Here is a 7,016-nt window from a genome sequence, read left to right as displayed (position 1 = left end):
TATATATATATAATGTTTAATATTTATTTACTGGTATTATTTTGTATGGATTAAATTGTCTGTCAAACACAATTGGTTTTTTGTCCTTAGTTGCTTTATTAAAACTCGGTTGAGTTATAATTTTTACAATGAAATTGTTTTATATCTATGCAAAGTGTCTATCTACTATGTCTGAACAAGCAGATGTAGATTTTTTTGGGGGGGGGGGAATTAACACCATTGAGTGTAAATAAAATATTTTCTAACTTTTTATTTGAAATCTGCCTCTTGTTTTAAGTCATGTGAATGTATTTGCTTGTTTACTGTCAGACACCATTTCCAAACAGTGTCTTCCTTGAAGGCATTCCACTCACCTGAACTCTTGGAAATCAGAATCAGCTTTATTGGCCAGGTGTGTCGGACACACAAGGAATTTGACTCTCAATGTGTATGTTCATATCCCCATGCAAGGGGCAAGTAAACAGTAAACCAGTATAAGGCTGTGTAATATAACAAAATCAGCAGTATTAACAAGCAACAACCAGGGCAAACAATGCAAAATAAGCAGTATAAACAGGCAGTAAACAATGCAGAGAAACAAAGAAATGCTCTTTGAAATTAGATAAATAAGAATAAAAACAGAGTACTTAAAACTAGAGAACTGTACGAGGTATATTTACAGGTATTGCACTGAGGGTTATTGTCTAATCATACTGTCTTTGGTTAAGTGTTCATCAGAGCGATAGCCTGGGGGAACAAACTGTCCCTGTGCCTGGTTGTCTTGGTGCACAGTGACCTGTAACGCCGTCCAGAGGGGAGGAGTTCAAACAGGTTGTGTCCCGAGTGTGAGGAGTTTGCAGTGATCCTCTCTGCCCTCCTTTTGACCCGTGAGGTGTACAGGTCCTCCATGGAGGGCAGGCTCACACCAATGACCTTTTCTTCAGTCCTGACTGTCCGCTGAAGTCTGTACTTGTCCTGTTTGGTTGCTGAGCCAAACCAGACAGTGATGGAGGTGCAGAGAACAGACTCGATGATTCCTCTGTAGAACTGTATCAGCAGCTCCTGAGGCAGGTCGAACTTCCTGAGCTGGCTCAGGATCCTCTGCTGTGCCTTCTTGATGATGGTCCTGATGTTGGATGTCCACTTCAGGTCCTGGGAGATAGTGGAGCCCAGTAACTCGTAGGACTTTACTGCTGATACAGTGCTGTTTCACAGTCATTACCTCAGCAGTCTTCAGTGTCTCTTAACAAACACACACATCTTGATGGAACGATTACAACATCCGTCTGTGAGTAAAACCTTGACCAACGAGTAGAGAGATGCTTTTCTCTTTTTGAGTTGAAGGTTTTTGGACATGCAATTTTTTAAAGAGGGTATCACCTTTTGTTTCTTTTTAGACAGATCAATTTACCAAGAGACCTGAAAACACAGGGTAGAGTGGGAATAGCATGCGACAACTAGGTCAGAGTCAAACTTAGGACATCACACTTTTTAACCCGCTGAGGCATCATGTCACCTCAACACAGCACAGGTTCATTTACCCAGAGCAGAACTGTTGCCTGGTTCCTTTCATGTTTTTTCTCCCTCACAGCAGATGCTTTTCTTTTAAATCTCAGTAAAATTCATTTATCATTCTTTTGGAGATGTGTTTGTGTCCACCTGATAAAAGTAAGTTTAATATTCCTTTTTACTCAGATTTGTTATTCACCAAATCCTGAGCAAAATGTCTGACTTTTTAGCTGTGAAATCCCTCACTATGATCAACAGCTCCAATAGTTGCAAAGTTGCCTGTTTGCCATTTGCTGCTGAGCAGGTTACGGATAGTGAGTTAGAGATTTTTATTTCTCACTGAAATCAGCTAATCACTGAAAACAAAGACATGACAGCAGTGAGTGTGGACAAAAACTGTACAATTGGGCCAGAAAACCAAAACAATGAGCTGAAAGAAGCTAAGCTGAGGTGGCTGTAGTCACTGATAATGCACAAAATAGTGATAGAGCCATTTTAAAGCCTTAGCTGTGCTTCTTTATAGATTCACATTCACACTAACATTTTGATTTAAAAATATACAACAGTCAAATTTGTATTACCCTTTTTTGACACTGTCACGTGTGTCTTTGTTTCCCATCCCACTTCGGCTCCTTGTTCATTTAATCAAAAATATGCCATCAAATATTACAATGAGGAAGATGCATAAGATCTAGAAATACATGAGCATGTGAGGGTCGCAAAGACTTGTTTGCTACTGAGCAACAATTTGGGCTTATGAGTGTCTTTGTCTCTCTGTACATCTGTGGGCAGTGGAGGAGTGTAACAAAATAAGTTAAGTCCAAATTTGATGCATTCATTTAAATATTTCCTTCAGATGTCACTTTATACTTATTATTATTATCAGCTTTTAGTTGCTAGTTACTTTATAAATTAACGTTCTACATACAGAACATCAGAGGAGGTTATTAATATGTATCACTGATATAGACTGAACCAGTCTGGTTGTTACTAAAAACCTAGTTACACATTAATGCATCAATGATAATAATTCACTACTATAATGTAGTAACACGACTTTTTGAAACTTCTAAACAATCTTCGGCTACTTTTACTTCAGTAGATAAATGAAATTCCTCCTTCACCACCTTCACTGAAGCTTTTTTCACCCTCAGTGAAAAAATATATAAAAAAATATAAAACGATTTGGTCAGGAATAGGAGGAATATGTGTGTGAGCTGTGAAACCAAGAGACGATGAGAGAATGAAAAAGCGAGGCATAGGCGCTGAGAGAATGGCTGGGAGGACGTGAGAAAGTAGCAGAGTAAAGGAGAAGTTTGGCCCTAAAAATAAGCCTTTGAATTGGCAGATGATGCTGGGGGGTTTCTGGCTTAGGGCCGGATGGTCCTCTTGGATGGTGGATGATGATGGTAATTAAATGTGCTCTTTATGTTGAGTCAGCATATCCTCACTTTGTTATGGCCAGTCTCTGCAGACCGAACCCTGCCAAGATTCTTGAGCTAATCTGCCAAATAATTTTCAGAAAGTATATCTGCTGTCGTCTGTCCACACAAAGCCAAGTCCAGAGATAGCGGAAGTTTTGTTGAGGCTTGCGTTCCTTAAGAAACAGCAGGGGGTTTTTAAATTCTCTTTTGTTTTAGTATCAAAAAGGAATTTGACTCCTACCAGTGTGCGATACTTGTACAAGCCTGATATGATACACCTGCCACTGGAAAATAAATAAAATAGTCCTGTTTAATCCGGTGTTTACACAAAAAACACCTCAAGTATTTATATTAAGGTACTTTATGTTCTTGGGAGCAAAAGAAAAACACTACTGTAGTAGAAACATTGTTCAACCCAGTTAGAAAAAGGGAGTATTGTGAAACATTTATTGGCTTTTTATAGTACAGCTCTTTCTTTACAGTACTTAGTAAGATTTTCTGCAGATTAAACTTTTGGATAAATTTGACACATTTACAGTCAAATCAACATGTTTATATAACAGTGCCAAATCACTGGTATGGGCATATGGGTAGCTGGATATAGTCAACAAGAAAGTTTCTTGATATACATCAAAAGGACATTCTGCAAAAATATAGAAATGCTCTTGTGATTTCGAAAGGTCACCATGTGCTTCTGCCCAACCAACATTGTTCAAACATTGATTGACTTCAACAGGTGGATTTGTTTTTTCGGTGTGATTCACTCATTTATATATATAACATGGTTAATAACAGCCTGACTGGAAGGTTAATACACTATGATGACCTGGTTACAGGGGTTGTCATGTGACTCATGAGACAGTTTTGTTAGTGAACATACTGTGCATCATTCCTAAGTTGTTTGATCACATGAAAAAAAGATATTTAGTCTCTCAGTATTTATTCAAACATGCTGCATAGACAAGCCAGCTCCAACCTTTTAAGATTCTAGCATGGGCATTTCTCCTTTTAAAAAAGTGTTTTCTTGATATGAAATCAAACAGTGGAGCAGAAGATTAGATCCAAAACACACCCCGTCCAAATCCTATACAAAGAACACCAAAAAGAAACTAAAAAAACTTTTCTTATTATGTAGCCAAAGTGACTGGGATAACCTCAGGTTGTTGTAAAATCTTTAAGCAAAGTCAAGTCCATTTTTATTTGTATAGTCCAATATCACAAATCACAAAATTGCCTCAGGGAGTTTTACAATCAATGTACAGGATGTTTATGAATGCTGCATACACAACATTGTCGCTATCTCTATGCACTGAATTGTCAAGTACTTTTCCAGCAAACTCAGCTCAAACCAGTAACCGCCTGTTTCTGCGCTCAGACTATCTATTTCACTATGAAGGAGACTTTTTTAGTAGGTGTGACAGTTTGAAGTCCTTTCTCACACCGACCTGTACTGATCATTGGTCCTAGTATGTGAACTTTCCCAAGTCTGCAGAAACACTATTGAATGGACTCTGCCTAAGATTTGAAATCTGGGAATAATTGCTGAAATATGCCTAAAATTGCTAAAATTTCTGCAGGGAGAGCCTGGCACTGACAAAACAAGGTTAGTCCCTCTGATGTTGACAGTGTAGCCTACCATCTACTCCAAACTAGAGCTTAGGGGAGGGCTCACTAGTTCCAGAGACATCTTTTCCCTGTCTAGTTGGTTGATCTGGTTATCTGGTTTTACAGCTACAGTATAATACAACTGCAGCCTCACAGAGGTTCAGAGTGACCTGGGTCATTTTAGTCTGTAGTACTTAAGAAGCCACAGGGAGGATCACAGTGTGCCAATGACAAGGCAAAACAACACTGGCACAGGAGTCTTGATCTTTCTCCATATACATACGGGTCAACTTGCCAGCTGACCTGAAGACCAGGTAATCGGGTGATCATTCTATGCAGGTAGCTGTAATGGTGTGAAAAATGATTTGACTGAAATCATGTTTATCCAGAGCATTTTCAGAGAATAGCTGATTGTACCAACAGTGCAGTTTAACACGGGTTTGTTTCTCCATATCTCTACAACAGAGGTAGTGATAGTCAAATTAGCACTAGCTGTAGAGTCCCCATACCCTCTTTTAGGGGTAATACAGCAGGTCAAAAAAAAGTTATCCTTTAAGCAGATCAGAATACAATGCCTACATTTTATTTTCTGCAAGCATATCAATCTGTTCCTCTGGATCAAAGTTAAGTGACAGCCCTGATGTTCAGTTAAACAGCTCAATATCTCCCTCTGCAGGCTGGAAACAAGTATGAGCATCAGAGCCAGGGGATTTCCTTCAGCCAAACCAAACTAAACTGCTACACTGTGATAACCACACATCCTCTCTACAGTTGCTATTTCTAACTGGTATTTACACATCAGATCAGCCCTTTACTTTGATGATGCGCGGAATGAGTGGATTATTTCAGGGCAGAGGTCTGGGTCAATGATGGATTATATTTAGCTTGCAGGAGTGTATCTTGCCGTCTATCTAATTATTACAGATTGTCCACAAACATGCAGCAGTTTGGAGGAGTTGGAGCACCTCAGTGGTTGTTGTATTGTTTCAGCTGGCTGAGCTGAAGAGGGAGATGAACAATAGAGGCCAATAACAATAATATACTGTAGCTGTCAGGACTGTGAGGGAGGTAAGGTCAGTGAAGTGATACAGTAAACAGACCAGCCCAATTCCTTCCAATGGCCTCCGGCCTTGATGAACTCAAAAATAAGTAAAGTCAAAGCTGTATTTCACAAATTGTAATAATAATTATGAGTTGGTAAATTTGTTAGAAAATATTGATTCGATTTTGGTCTTTTAGAGAGAACTGGATCAACACGGGGCACAATCATACTGAAAGGTAACATTATAGTACAACATTTATTCTCCAGCTTTTTAGTATATAAAAAAAAATCAATGAACTCAAGAAAGTCAAATTTACAAATGAATACAAAAATATCCATCCCTCAGTTGTCTATATTACTTATTCTGCAGAGGATTGCTGGTGAGCTGGAGCCAATTCCAGCTGACACTAGATGAGTGGCAGGGTACACCATGGACAGGTCACCAGTTTATCACAGTGTCTTCAGTTTTTCTGCTTCTCTTTATGGCATCTCTTGTGATTGTTTTATGTCACGCTATGGTCATTTTTTGACTCTTTGTAGTTGATGTGGGTCTCTTTGGGATGGTTTTGCATCTCTTTGTGGTTATTTTGAGTCATTTTGAGGTACTGAAATCAGTGTAGCAGTTATCCCTCATGTCTTTCAAAGCAGCACCTACTTCAGGGTGAGCAGCAACTGATCAGAAGTGATGTCTCTCACTGGACTGTCAGTGTCTGTGTGTTTGATTTCAGATATATCATTTTTCTCCAGTGAAGCAAGCTCATAGCTCAGCTAGGTTGTTTATGCGGAATGATGATAATTTGTGTAATTTTCTTTGAACATCAAATCACGAGTACTAAATGTGGTCCCAACCTTGTATAGTATTTAAACAACCCAGAAAGAAATTACTCAGTTATTTTTGCTCACATTAAAGTGCATATTTTTAAGTGAAAATGTAAATGATATAATATTTTCAGAACAGTTTTAAGTCGCATATGATGTGCCCATGTGTGGAATTAATCATCCTCCATAAGAATTGGTTTATTTTTTAGCTTAGTTAAGTTTACATTACAGTATATAATAGTGTACATTCTATATTCTAGGAGAGATGGCAATTTAGAATAACCGCTAATAGAATACAACTTACTATAAGAATTTGAATTCAACAAAAGCATTTCAGATTCATCATTTAAAACAATAGGCCTTTTTGATGTTTTGACATCTCATATTAGGGAAAAACGTAGGCTTAAAAGGGAAAATTAATGGTTGAATTTTGTCTCCTGGTATTGTGCATAGTGGCACACTGTCAGACTATTGACACACCACAGCAGGGTGTGACACAATTTCATGTGTCATTTTAATGTGTTAGTCACGCCTTCTCCAAGTATAACATGACAAACCGCTGTGGAAAAGGGCCATTTTCACATTGTGCTGTAATCGTGGACTGTAATTTAAAGTAATTGCTTTATATCTTTTATTTG

The sequence above is a fragment of the Monopterus albus genome, unplaced genomic scaffold, assembly GCF_001952655.1.
Source record: "Monopterus albus unplaced genomic scaffold, M_albus_1.0 scaffold1.1, whole genome shotgun sequence".
In the NCBI taxonomy this organism is placed as follows: domain Eukaryota; kingdom Metazoa; phylum Chordata; class Actinopteri; order Synbranchiformes; family Synbranchidae; genus Monopterus; species Monopterus albus.
Note: the sequence above shows the minus strand (reverse complement) of the source record.